This window comes from Falco punctatus, assembly GCF_963210335.1.
Source record: "Falco punctatus genome assembly, chromosome: 1".
Lineage (NCBI taxonomy): Eukaryota > Metazoa > Chordata > Aves > Falconiformes > Falconidae > Falco > Falco punctatus.
In genome coordinates this window covers 3,268,834-3,283,948 of record NC_137580.1, presented here as the reverse complement: position 1 = coordinate 3,283,948, position 15,115 = coordinate 3,268,834, and the positions used below count along the sequence as shown (strand labels likewise).

The window sequence follows — 15,115 nt, the reverse complement described above, 5'->3', positions numbered from 1 at the left end:
AGGGTACCTTAATCAGGCTGAATTTACTACAGCACCTTCCAATTTCTAGTTTACTGTTTTGCCTTCTGTATTTCTCGGCACTGTTTATTTACAATTAACTTTTTTGCAGACACAAACACACACATCGAGTATCAACAACCTCAAACCCGTCACACAGACAACAGTTGCAAAATTTGAAATAATTAGGCCAGATAGGCTTGAACTTTTATGTTGGTTTTTAGTCTAAATTAGAAAAGCATGCCCACCCCTTTGCAAGACCCACGGTGTGTATCAGCACAAAACAGCTCCAGGCTCAAACTACTTCTCCATCTTGTGTTATCAAGCATCACCTTTGCATAAAGAGTATTTTACAACAATCGTAAATATACTGTAGGATGAGAGTATGTATCATGTGGACTGACCTCCATCTAAGAAGGTAATGAGAGACACAGTTTGTGTTGTATTCTCCAATACGTTTAAAAGATTATTCCCTTTTTATTAATTCAATAGCAGCTATTTCGGTTACAGTATTAAAACGAACCTGTACTGACAATGTTTCTTCCATAGCAAAAGACTAAGCTAAGCATGGAGCGCTTACAGCCTCGTACTCATAAACACTTGGTAATTTTATTAGCTTCTGATCTACCTAAGACCGGAAATATTTTTATGCAATACCTCAGCTGCAACAATCTGTATATTGTTTACATGTACACTTGAACTAAAAGACTCACGTAATTTGTTCAGTATGCAAACTTAAAAAAAACCTACTGAATGCAGTGAGCATGTCTTCCAAGAAACATATACATAACTACAATTTAGATTTAAATCACTATCCTGATAATACACACACAGACATAATTCTTCTTATAATTGTTTACTACTTTCAGAGGTTTCTCTTTTTTTTTTTTTAAGTTTGGCCTTTTTAACTTATTTTTTTCTCTCACTATCAAGAAATCAGTTTTTCCAGAACTTTAAGTATTTATGTATCACACTCAGCAGTAGCGTGTGACCATATACTATTGGTTAAGAATGAAATGGTAGCGAAGCTGAGACCAGAAGGTGCACAGAAGGAATGTGCAAACATTTCACTAGGCATTGAAACAAGCAGTATCTTTGCTACTTTTAAAAGAGAAAAAAAGAATTAGCACATCTTTCATTAGTTACGCAGGCAATATGCAGCAGACGTACACCTTGGAAATGAAACTAGCCTCATGAGTTTTGATTTCAAACACTAAAGCTGTTCTTCAAAATAATCATGCAGACATGCATTGCCACAGTCCGTGTGATGCACAAAGACACTGTCTGTGCATTGTATGTCACTCCAGTCCATACGTGAAGAACAATACCATAGTTTAAGGAACACCATTCAATATAGGTGTAAGGTTTGGGGTTTTGGTTTGGCATGGGGTTTTGGGGTTGGTGCTTTTTGAGGGAGGGTGTTGTCGGTTTTTTTGTTTGGGTTGGTTTGGTTGTTTTGGGGGTTTTTTTTGGGTGGCCGGGCAGACTGCATAAAAGCACACTTTTTTTTTTTTTGCTAAACTACTTTGTTGAGGAGGTTCAGTCAGGCCACAGAAAGGACACCTGAGTTGCCTGACCCTGTACTCAGTCTCCTGGAAGCCCTAACACTTGTTTTGAAGCAAATCACCTCTGGAGATGGAGCAAGCTTCCTATCAATCACTAACAAGTTAATTCCACATAATAAGGCAGGTTTGGATGCAGACTGATACATTGTGAAATGCTGTATCTAAAATTGATTAGAACAGCACTCAAAATGAATGCAGCCCTCCAAACCACTTCTTTGCTCAGAAACATTAATCTCAATTATAAGGAGAGCTTCATAATGGTAATGCTTGGTATGAAAAAAGTATGAAATAAATCAGGTTTTATAAGACACAGCAATTAATCAGTTTTAGAACTAAGGAAAGGTTGTTAAAGCGGCACATTTTTACTTCAGTACTCTTTAAAGCTTCTGCAACCTCCAAAAAATTAAATGTTTAGGGGTTTGTTTTAATCATTCAGCTGACATTGTGGGTACATACCTTAACTTTGTGTTTCTGATATATTTTACCACAAGGTAAAACTCTTTGCAAATAATACTACCTATTATAAAGTTAAAGCATTTATTTGAAGACCACAAGATACTCTTCAGCCTACGAAGAAGAATCGCATGCAAGCATCCTGAAAGGACTTACACTTATTGAATCAGTTAGCCTGGGAAGAAAAATTAATTTCATCAAACCAATGTATTTATCGTACCACAGTAAAATTATTTCTGTGGATCTTTTTTGTACAGTTGATATTGCACAAACTTGCAGGAGCTAAAGTCACGATTTGGTTATGTTTACTAAAACAGTAACTCTAATGACTTTACATGTATTCATTTAATAGAACAGATTATACAGTAAAGCTGTTCTTAAAAGTCAGTATCATACACACATGTTAATCTTATTAACAATCTCTAACATGTAGTACAACAGTTCAAATCAGTCTCTGAATCTCAGGCAAGTGCAACATACTTGCCTAAGAATTTGAAAAAAATATTTTAAGATTTCTCTTTAAGAATTTTATAATTAAATTAATTTTTTTTACACTGCCAGGGATAAGAGTTTTTTTTTAACAGAAATGCAGCATTTAGTACCATAAATGCAGTATCGCTCTAAAATTAGAAGTATTTTTGACCTGAAGTCTTGGCATAAAAAGTCTCAGGTGTTTTCTTTAATGTCTGTATAGCACAATACCCCTTCACAAACAGCACCTGATCCTCCAAGTTGCTGAGCACTCTCAGTTTTTATTGGGCCTAATCCAAAACTGAGGCAAGTCAGTGGGAGTGTTTGCATCAATCTACATGGGCATCAGCCTGCATAAGGCTCACCAATTTTAACTGAAGGTAAAGGTACTTGGTATCTTACTGAGCCATGACTGTGATCTGTTAATTTCTGGGGCTAGGAGATGACAAAAACATGTATTTCCAGGTTGATTACTATTTCATTTTGTGATATTTTATGGTATTCGTATCAAATAGCTGCTTATTAAAAGCAGCTATCGTGGACTGATTTGCAGCTTTAAATCTAGTTCCTAAGTCCTTTTTTCCCCTTTTCCATTTGAACAGAGAATAATTACTCTTGGCTCAAAGTGATTTGACTGAAGTACCAGTTTTAACTTGCTAACTGGATTATGAATGTTATTCTGGATTCTTTTTTCTCCAATAAATATTACACAGAAGAATCTTCTTAGCGTGGTCAAGTATTTCTTCTACCAAACAACATCTTTCATCTCAGTGCTCACTCATGTAAACTCATTTCACTTTTTAATCTGATGTACGCATGTAGTACTTCAGTACTGTTGGCTTTTCTTCCTCCCCTCATTTACCACACTCTTGAAAATAACCCAGCAAGTTCATAACGGCAAATCGAGAGACTGTAAAATAACATAATTTTTTTTCCACCTACTGTATTTTCCCCAAATGTAAGTGATATATTTTTCATATATTCATCCCCATATAGGGCCCATTCTTCCCAACTATTCTTACATCAAAGTACACATTATGAAATCTTTCCTTACATACATTATTCAGCCAATCTCCTAGATATGAATGCATTAATACCTCTGGATAGCGCCTGGATTATTTCAGAAGGGAAGAGCAGCTGTACTTCTCACGGGAGAGTGTCTTTAAGTGTTTTACAATTAACTCTTACGTAAGACCACAGACAAGCAATGTTTATGCTCCAAAGTGCTCTTTACTAGACTGAATTTTAGGATTTAAGCATCCACACAATATTACTGTCACTCTCCAGTGGCATGATGCAGAACACTTTGCACGAAGAACTATATGTAAAGCACAGCAGGTAACGGCCAAATGAAACCAAACAAGCATCCAACTAAGGCGGCTTTACGTGAAGGACACATGATTTTTAGAAAGTACAAAAATAAAACTGCTGAAGTTTCCTCATAAACGAAGTATTTTAAATCTCGAAATTTAGGTGAGCCCAGAAGTGCGTGACCTCTTACAGAAATGGCGCCTATTTAAACTTTTAACAGCGTGTGCGAGCACATAAAGCTGCACTTCTGTGCATTTTACCTTGTAACACTGCTTTGCTTTGAAGCAACTTCACAACATAAAAACTTTTAAGCCCACGGAACAACGGACCTGGCTTCCTACGTCCACGTGAAGAAAAACCCCACCAGACAGCAGCAGTGTTCGTGATTTCACGAGAAGGACGGCCACCCCCACGCACCCCCTGCCCTCCTCACGCCACCGCGACAGTTCTCGCTCACCGTGTGCTTTCGCTGCACCGTAACGCTATTTTCACTACAGTTTACCGCGCAAGTCATTGAACATGCTATCCCTGCCGGTCTTCCTCAGAACCCCCCGCCGTTAGCAGGGGGCCGGCGAACCCCGGTGGCGCTCCCGGGACAGCAGGGCCCCCGCCCGCCCCGACCCGCGGCAACACGAGCCAAGTTCAACGCCCGCCGCAAACTTACCGGGACGAGGCTTCGCGCCTCCGGCCCGGCCGCTGCGCTCAACAGCGGCACGGACGCTTCCACCGATCCTCCGGAGCGGCGGAGCCGACCCGGGGCAGCATCGAGGCGGCCGCGGGGGCGAGTCCCGCCGCCCCGCGCAGCCGGCAGCGCGCACGCCGCGGGCGGGGGTCCCGGTGCGGGCGGCGGTCCCGACGCGGGCGGGGGTCCCGGCGCGGGCGGCCCCGCTCCCCCTCCGCGGCGCGGGGCGCAGCCCAGTTGCGGCCGAGGCCGCGCAGCGCCGCTGGCAGACCTGCCTCCCCCACCCCACCCCCCGCTCAATTTGCGCCCCGCCCCGCGGAGTTTCCCGCACAAGTTGCGCCCCCAGCCTCTCCCTCCCGCTCCCCCGCGCAACCCTACCTGGGGCCGCGCTCCGGCCGCAGCCGCGCTTCCCGGGGCGCCCCGCGGCTCCCGCCCGCCGCCCAGCGAAGGTCCCGCCGCCAGCGGTGCCACTGCCAGGGGGAGGGGGGGGAAGAGCGGGCCGCGGAACCCCCCGCGTCCTCCGCGCACCGGCCCCCGGCCCGCTCGCCCGCTCTCGGCCGTGCGGCGGGCAGCGGCCCCGGCTCCGCGCTGCCGGCCGGCCGCCCCCGCGGGCACCGAGCGCGCCACTTACCGCGGGCGCGCTGCGAGCCTCGCCGCCTCCGCGCCCCGGCAGCAGCGCGGGGGAGCGCGGCGCACGCCGGCACTTTGTCAGGCCGGGCGGGCGGGAGCGGAGGGCGGGCGGGAGCGGGGGGAGGGCCGGGGGCCGGCCGGGAGGAGGGCCACGAGTTGCTGCCCGCGCCCCCCGCCGCGGGGGCTTGCGCGCCCCGCGGAGTTCACTTTCCCCGCCTCCTCCCCCGCCGGGGCGGGCAGGGAGTTTGGCCGCTCTTCCTGCGGGAGGGGAGGGCGGAGGGGCGCGCACGGCAACGTGCGGGGGGGGAGGAGCGCGGGGAGGAGCCGCCGCCGCCGGCACCTACTCGCGCCGTAGCGCGGGGGACACGGCCGAGGGCCGCGCCGCCGCCCCGCGATGGGACCCGCCGGGGGCCGGGCCGGGCCGCGGCGCCCCCGCCTGCCGCCCTCCCCGCCGCCGGTTGCCGCGGCGCGGCTCCCCCGCTGCGCCCACCGGTGCCCGCGCGCCGCCGGCGGCGATGTCGGGGCCATCCGCGAGCCGCGCTGCAGGCCGGTGAACGGCGCCTCGCGGCGGGCTGCCCCGGGGAAGCTGTCCGCGTGCTCCTGATGGCCAACGCTAATGAACCGCACGCGGCTTCGTTACGCGCTCCCTCCTCCCGGCGCAGGCAGGGAGCTCCCGTCCACCGCGGTTTGTTTTCCGCGGGGACCTGTTTATTTTTACGAGGGGTGCGGAAGAATTGGGGGAAATCAGCCGCGGCTCCCCGCAGCGCCGCGCCGAGCCCGGCCGCGGCCACCCCGCCCCGGCAGCCCGCGCACGGCGGCGCGGCGCAGGCACGGCGGAGCCCCCCGGCCCGGCAGCGCGCCCCTCGCCCGGGCACCCGCGGCCTCTCCTCCGCACCCTGCGATTTTCGGAGTTCGGCGGGAGCCAGTGCTGGGTGACCTGGTGGCAGCATAAAACATCTGCTTGTAGAGGCGTTGCTGCCTGGCGTACAAGGGTGCTCCCGCTCGCTTTTCCTCCCTGCCTCCTCAGCATCCTCCCGGCTCGGAGCAGTAGGCTGCAACTTTTCCCACGCGGAGGTGTCGCCTATCCGTATATCTAGGACCGCTCTCTGTTTTTATTATTAGTAGTATTATTATTAATTATTATTCCTTTATCTATTCCCTTCAAACTCAAAGGCGTTTCACGCGCGGGATGCGCAACACCGGGGGAAGTTAGATGGGCGGCTTCGAGCCCTTAGCTGCCCGCCCGCTGCAGTACTTCGATTTTCCAAACTTTATCTGCCACATCTCCCGACTCCGTAACGAGAGACGCGCGGCTGTGTTTTACGTGACACATCCCAAGGAAAACCCCAGCGTTCCCCTGACCCGAAACGCCTGGCGATACCTCCTAGTGACACACACGTCACTGCAGATGTTACCGGCGGGCACGGCCAGGGGTGCACCTATGCTCCGTCCGGCCGTTTGCTCTCACAGGCGGCTGGTTTTACCCCTGTGATTCCCGTTGCGTTTGTACCGGGCCGGACTCGACCTGCGGAGCGAGGTACCCGGGTGTTTAAACCGAGCCGTGCTGAGACCAGCCGCTGGCAACGGCAGCAGGTAGTGTGCGCGCACGCACACGCGCACACGCGCACCGCCCGCATCACAAAGCACTTTTGCAGCAAGTTTAGTAGCAAAACCTAAACAGCAATGTTTCGAGCGTTTTTAAGCGGACAGCCAATGTGTAATTCATAATACTGAGCATAAAAACAAAACAACAAAAAAAACCACAACACAACAACACAAAAACAAAACCACCCCAAACAGGTATTTTATAACGGATATAACTTGCCTGCATCCCCGGGAAAGATGTGGTATTACTAGCTGCTTTAAAATACACATTTGGATAAATTCTTTTAAAGACATCAAAGCTAAACCAATGGGATTGAAATGAACAATCTGCACTGACTTTGGGGGTGACTCCGAAGTGGTGGGATTTAATTTTAAAACGTAGGAGTCACAGAGACCTCTCTAGATAGAGTTCTGTGTAGGTAAGTGCCCAGACGATACAGGTAGAACTGGAATCGTCATGACCTTGTCTTTCACATTAAATATCCTGCAGAGGTTTTAGTCTTTATAAGAGAGCTCTCGAAGTGTGAAAATGTGAATCGCACAAAATTCTTTATTACAAAACACATAGAGCTAGACACACAGGAATAATCTTAACCCTGAACTTACGCCAGGTGCTGTAATTGTTGTTGCACAATATATGAAATAGCACTTCTGCTAAACTAAAAGCGAACCTTGTGGAGTCGGGGCTTCACATACTGTTTTATTTTTGGCTTACAGCCCTCTAACACAAAATTAGGAATCATATTTTGCAAATGCAAACATACAAAGTGTTATGTTTTTGCACCACTACTTCAGACATTTGCATTACCATAGCTAAATCCATTCATCTAGTACTGACTTGAACTTTTTACTGCCTCCAAACACAGTGAGTTAAGACGCTCCCCCATTATAAATGGAAAGATTATATAATGCCTTCCTTGTGCAAAGCCCACCGGATAAACAACAAACGTCAACCACTTACAAATAAGCATTTGAAGTTCAGAGTAAGTTATTTTGGTGCTCCTAACTTAAACATAACTGAAGCAGCATTACCAGGCTTACAGACGTTTGATTAAATTTCAGCCTTCAGAGTTTAGATTAATTTGAAAAGTGTGCACTCAGATTTGTGTTAGAGCTTTGTAGGAAAGTATCTTCCTAATGTCAACTAGTAAATGTGACTAAACTCTCTAAAATCCTAGTCCAGCCCTTCCTCGCTCTTTTGGATTGCCAATAAGCTTCCTATTTTAGTCGAGAAAGAACAAAGGGATATGCATTTCTTATCGATTTGGGAAGACTTTTTTTAAACGTGACTATCAGCACATCTTTTGGGACGGTAGGTGTTGGTGAAGAACGGAGCAGGACGTTCTCTGGTGCAAGACATCCCAGCTACAGCACTCATCAGTAACCAGTTAACCAGAAGAAGAAACAAATTCAAGACATTGTCACGTTCTTTCCAAACTTCCTAAACTGCTCTTATTGCCTCCTTCCTTACTTGAGCGGTGACCCGGGCTTTGCCAGGCTTATCAGATCAGCCCTGCCTGCTCCCAGGACTCCACACTCTTTAGGATACTCGCGTGTCTGAAAAGAACAGATCCCGAAAGCTCTGCGTTGTCAAAGGTCCTTGATCTACAGCTCATGGAGGAAGAAACTGTTTCTAACCACCCATTTTCCTTCTCGGTAAGCGGCAAGATGCGGTTTAGCGCAGCTAGGTAGGGATTGCCTCTACAATGGGATGGAAACAACTGGCAGCGTTACCCTGCATCAGGATACTTCATCATCACTACCCTAATTAAAAAAAAAAAAAAAGCTCCTTTCCACTCTTCCATCAATTCTTGCTGTCTGATCCTAACATGGCAGCAACTATTCGCATTTGCGCCTCGCATGATTAGCTCCGCGGCTGCTGTTCCTGTGCGAGCCCCGGGAAGAGACCGGGTTAGCGGCGGCTCGAGCGGTCGCTTTCGAGAACGCGGCGCCATGCACACCCCCCCCCCCCCCCCCCGTCCTGCACGGCAGCCGAGCCCGCGCCCCGCGCAGCCTCCGCGCAGCCCCGCGCAGCCCCCGCAGCGCAGCCCCTCGGCGGGCGGGAGGGTGCCGGGACCGGGTCAGAAGGTGACGAGCCGGCCAAGACCACCCTCTGCCGTAATCCCCGGCGAAATCCGCCCCCCTCGCCTTGGGGCCAGGGAAACTTCGAGGGGCAGGAGCCGCTCCGCTCCGCACCACTCCGCCGGCCGGGGCGAGCCCCGCTGCGCGGGGGATGTGCCCGAAGAGTAACTCGGGAGCGCTGGGGGCGCGCAGCTCCAACGCGGACGCTCCGCGGGAGCAGCTGCGCGCTCTGGCCGGTTTTTGCACCAGCGTGCCCTGCTGCCACAAGTAGCTGGAGAAAGGCACTGTCCCCCGGTACGGAATCGTGGTAAAACTGTAAAACAAATATTCTAATCTGATCACTGACAAAGCCATAAAAATAAACAGCTGTCTGCAGAGGGAAATATGTCTTAATTACCTTAATTAAAGCGAGATAGGGCCTTACACACATTCATTTTGAAGCCACTAAATGTACTGATTATCATACAAATCAACCTTTAAATGGGGGTCATGCTTTTCCACTACATTAGTTTGTGTTCCACCGCATAAAACAAAGCGGTATGGGAAGCTGACCCCTGGTGAAACCCGTGCACCTCAGCAACCACTGACCCTCTTCCTTGGGTTCTCAGGAAGGGACCTGAAGGAGTTTGCGTATGATTTGGAATACAAACCCGTCTTTCATACCCTCTTAATACTGCATTAGGAACTCCAGCCCAAGCTAAACTTATGGCCTTAACGTCAAGCACAGAATCATTTTAATCACCTTGTATTCATATGTAGGAGCTATCACAAAACGCTGTTACTGCCATCAGGGCAAATTAGTACACGAGGCCATGAAAAATTTAAGATTTGTGTTTGCTGGTATAAGGCTTTCCCAGCAAACTATAGCTGGGGGTAACTATCCATATTTTCCATTAACAAAAGGAATGCAGTATATTTATAGCAATTCAGAAGTCAATATACAGAACTTACATGCGCATACAGAGGTTTACGTAATGAAGCCGCATTTATTCAGAATTTATGATTTTTACAAGAAGAAAGAGGCCTTGTTTTAAATAAGCTTCATACCCGTAATTGACTTTTGCGGTTTTTCCTTTATAGCTTTCTGGCTGAAAGATGTATGAAAAAAAAAATCATTATAAGAAATTCCACTAATTAACTGTTCAAATAAAGGAAAACTACATAAAAGATTATTTGAGGGGAAGAAAAGCACACAGAATGAGGAAAAAAGAAACCAAATGTGCTTTTCTGTTGTCTGTTTCTTTCCAGAAGATTTCCAGAAGGAAAATCCCCTGCCATGTATTCCTCCTAGTAGAAGTCATCACTAATAAATGCAGTCTGGGAAACATACCTCCCTAACTAAAAGCTCTAATGAGGGACAATGATCTGCTATTTTATTTTGATAATTCAATGTAAATTGCTCTGTCTGATGTGCCTAAACAGACATTTCATTAAAATACTACTGGTTTAAAACAGTTCTTAGGCTGTTGGTAGTAAAATATGTTGTATTCAGGGTGACTGCTTTCATTCCTGGAAGACAACAGCTCAGGCAGTAGAGTGGTAACAATCTGTGTTTGTTCCTGTCTGCTCAGGAGAACTGTTTCTAATTGATCTGGCATGGAATTTAGTTGGAAATGTGTATGTTGCAACCTAAGCACAGTCCCTGTATGCTTTGTAAAGTGATCACCATATGGGCCTTATTTGAAACATTTGAAGGTTTTAGCCATTAACCTTGTTTATATCGAGCTGTAAATTCAACTCCCCGAGCTGAAAAATACATATAAGTGTGTGTGCATGTATATTTAGCCATATATGAATATACATGTGTGTGTGTATATGTGAATAGATACACATACACACATACACATATGCATAAACAGACATCTACAGACGTGCATTTGCACTGACCACTGTTTGATATCATGAACGTGTGTCAATTATTTGCATATTATTGCTAATAAATAGAGTTACTACTTATATTTTTAGAAATTCTGTTGTGTGAAAATAAATGTGGATATAAAGAGGAAGTTACTGGTATTATAGAGACATTTTCAATAGATGCCTTTTTAATATTTGAGAGTATTTTTAATTTTTTTTGTGGAGAAAATATGCTTTAGGTCTGTTTCCACATATCAGAATACTTTCTAACCACTCTCTTGATGTCATGGAGATTTAATTAAGAAAGCCCAGATAAACTAACAGCAAAGCTGTCTGAAGTTCCTCCACAGAAAACTTTTAGGAGATAATGGTTAACTGTGATCCTTTCAATCCTAGGGCCAATTATCAATTTTTAACCCTCAAAACTCTTAATAGTGATTTCTTGTTCTGAATGTAAAATGAATGGCTAGGCTTTGTTACAGGTAATAGTGCTAAGTTATGAATGCTGATGGCCTTCTTGTACAGCCTTAAATTACATTGAAAAAGATACAGTTTCTTTAATTAAAAAAGCTGCACTGAACTAATCCCTCTAGCTGAAAAAAGAAAAGTTTTAAGCAATCTCTTTCTGCTCTGGGAGAGAAAAGCAGACAATACCATAACAGATCAGAAACATAAGCTATAGTGTGCAGCCAGGAGCACAGCAGGGAACTGAATACTGCTCCGACTGTGTCATTTTTTAATCCCCCATCCCAGTTTTCCCCGTCTGACCTCATGCTGAGATGAAGTTATCACAGAAGACAGCTTTACTCTCACCAATGAATCCAACCCTGGATCTGTATTATCCTCAGCAGATCAAAACACCGCTTTCATCAAATAGCATTATCTGCATAAAAGGCATGCAATTGCCCGATAATTTCACCCAAACTATGCTATTCATTTAAAGGACAAGAAGAGAAATGTAATTCATTCCTTTTTTTCCCTCTGGAAAAGCTAACTTATACTTCACTCATGGGAACTTTTCTTTTTTTAACGCAAGATCTCAAGAAGAGGTCCATTAAAAGTTTCCCCCTGGTTTACAATTAATTGTTAGAGTACCCCTGTGCTGCTTGAGTGACATAAGTGTAGTTATGCAGAAAAGTGGCAGGGAGAATTCACAAAGCTTGCTGTAGCCATGATACTGATTCCATTAGCCATGGTTCTGCTAACCCTAATAATCAAATCATATATGGCATAATTGTAGCAGCCTAAAAATAAATAGTAGCTGAAGATGTTTACAGGAGAATCGGGTGATAATGTCTTTCCTACAAATAGCAATGTTAAGTCTAATCGTTTTGCCCTAGCACAGAAAAAGCTGCACCACAAGATCCCAAAATATCTTCACTAATGTATGTGTTGTTTATAACAAACATGCACATATATTAAAAACTCATGCTGGTGCCTTGTCTTCCAGAAAGGAAAGTGCATGACGCTGTGGCTCATTGGTTTTATTGATATGCACTACAAAACAGTAAAGTCATGATGGAGGTGGGCAGATTGCTCCAAACGAATGCCGTTACAACAGCTATTGTATTTGGAGTATTCCGCCTACTCCGTAGAAAATTGTCAAACTGTTGGTATTCTTCTGCTTGTAAAGGGCTTATGCAGATCTCATGTTTCTTCCCCAGAAAAATTAGAAATAACGTTTGTAATTTTTTTTTTGTTTGTTTTGTTAATACTTGCTTGAGAGAGTAAAAATCATTCTGTATTGGAGCCTTGTGCTTTCTAGGTTGTCAGTAAGAGGTGTTCTTGTTTCCTGAATGGCAGCATGGATGTTCAGTGCCAGAAGCAAGCGCTGATTTGTAGCTGGCGGAGGGAACTCTCCCTTTCTTTTTCTAATAGTACAAAGGCCTTGGTATGTCATGGGGCTGCAATTTCTAAACTAAGTACTTGTCCTGGCCTAAATATTGCTTCCTCTATACAATTCTCTGCCAGTTAGTTTTCTTTAGGACCACTGGACAGGTACCGTTCTCTATTCAGAGGATAAAACTTTTTTTTTTTTTTTTTTTCATTCCAGCATGTCTTTGATAATTTTTACAACAGGAGTTCTTTGAAGTGGCTCAGAGGTTTGGAATCACAGGAGTTGCCTCAGAAGAGCTGGATTAGTGAGCCTGACAGAGGCGCATCACATATTTACCATGGGGCTACAACATCTCTGTGTACACGCAGACACTGTGGAACTTCATATTATAAAAAAAATATCAGTTTAGTCCACAGATTTCTTGGGTCTTTCCAGCCTCAAAATAGAGTTCTTTTCCCCCCTGATTTCACAAAAGCTTTGGATGTTCCAGTGCTTCTTTATAAAATTAAAATATATAAATCTATACATTCACTTTCCCTATCAAGGGGTATCTTATCTCTAAATCAAAATGGAAACACTTTCCTATCCTACCTGACAGAGGGTCCTGATGAAGGAACCCCATATCTGAAAGCTTGTGTTCTTTTTCCAGCTATATCAGCTAATCAGAGAAAGAAACTGGTTTGTACAATCCTTGTTTCTCATATATTCCCAAAACATTTCACTTGCAGCCATATAAATGGTGTATTGTTATTGAGGAACAATGTATGTAGGTCCAGCTGGTTTTGGACCTGTGTTCCTAAACATTTCCTATTTGAACCCTGTTTGTAGGGGTTTATCATGTGTTTCCATGGCAACGGATTGTAACTTCTTAGTCAAAGATTGTTTTTAAAAAATGTTGTTGTTGTTGAAATAGGTTGTACTGCTAGGCATTCAAACCAAGATTCTTGTGTGAAAGGAACAGCATAAGCTGAAAATGCTAATTTCCCATATTGGTATGGCACTATGCTATGTATGTTGGGATAACCATATGTGAAGCCCCACATGCTTGCTGTTAACGACTTAGGGGTCCTCTTTCTGTTTATGAAAAGCAGGGCCATCTGATGATGGAGGAACCCAGGAAGAAGGAGCGCTGCTTGGGAAGCAAGCTGTATGCTCCCCTTCCTCCAGACTTCTTACCTACTGTTTTGTGGAGCAAGGACACAGACAGAGAGTAGGTTAGCTCTACAACCATGCCACCGAGCAGGTATTTGGTATGAAGATGAGAGTACAGTAACTCTGGTAGTTTACTAGGTAGAGATATTTTTTTTTTTTAATCCTTCCTTCTGGTGCCAGACTGGTTGTACTATAGCAACTATAATCAAGAGTTCTGTTAATATGCAGGCCTGTTAATTGCATCACAATCTATCAGAATTGCTTTTTAAAAAGTTGCAAGAAATACAATGCAGCAAGCCAATCCTCTCTAGAGGGATTTCCATTTAGGAAAACCAAGGTCATGACACAGAAATACAAGTATTCATATATACTGACAGAGCAACTGCAAACTTTACCACAGATACTAGTATTGGTGCCCTTGTATCAGCTTTGCTAGACCAGAATTCAGTTTTTTAACTTATCATTTATGCTATTTCAGGATATACAAATAATCCTCATTCTGGATTTCCAAGTGTTTTCTGTTCAAATGTATTTATTTTTCTGGCTTGAGGAAAGTTCACAACACATTAAAAATACAGACTGGGGTTTTTTTTTGGAAACTGAAATGAATTGCCTTGAATATATAGAATTCTTAAATCACTAGAAACTAAATACAGAAAACTCCAAATGTCTTCAGTGAGAATTATACAAAAAAAGAAGTGTCTACCAGATAATTCTGCCCCCAAATAGCAGTTCTAACAGAATTGAATTCAGTCAGAGTGACCTAAATTTGGATTCTGTGATATTCATCTCGTATTCAGAACAATGTAACTTCCATATGGGCATGCAGAAACATAGCAGCTTGAGCGGGACTCTGTACTCTTTTACACATCTCACCTCAGCACTGGAGAACCACCAACAGCGGAGACAGTTTTGGCACTGGTATAAATTTGGACTGCCGTAGTCCCTTCTATCATATGCTTTCAACTTCCTGTTTGTGTTTTGTTTCAGTTGTCTATTAAATACTGCCTGTATTATTTAAGGCCACGCTGAAACACCCATAGCTTCTGGATGTATGAGTTCTTTCTGTTCGTTTTGGTTTGTGGGTTTTTTGGTTGTTTTTTTTTTTCCCCCAAGAATTTAAGTATAGAAAAATGAAGTAGAATGGAGGATGAAAACCCAAACAAAACCACTTTTGCTTTCATTATCTTCATTTTTTGAAATCCTCAGCTACTACCATAGCAGTGCAACAGTTGCGTTGCTGATTTCATGTCCGATTCTACATTACTTCTCCTGAATTACACTGGCTCAAGACTAGTTCCAAAACAGTGTATTCATCAAAGCTTCCAATAGAAGATGAATAACGGCAGGATTTTAAAAAAGCTGAAATTGTCATCAGACCACTGAAAACTTCTATGTTGATGATATCATAGCAAGTGCCTGAATTCAGACAAAAGGGTGGAATCTTAGAAAATCCAATTCCAAGTTCGGCAC

General features: G+C 44.8%; 1 protein-coding gene across 1 annotated transcript in view; it reads right to left on the bottom strand.

Moving 5' to 3' along the window:
- The window catches only part of TENM3 (teneurin transmembrane protein 3), a 437,496-nt gene extending 422,756 nt beyond the window's left edge, over window positions 1-14,740 (bottom strand). Inside the window, exon 1 of the mRNA XM_080379140.1 lies at window positions 4,858-14,740. The gene's annotated coding sequence lies outside the window, so the exon portion shown is untranslated. The remainder of the gene's footprint in view (window positions 1-4,857) is intronic.
- Window positions 14,741-15,115: the final 375 nt, after the last annotated feature.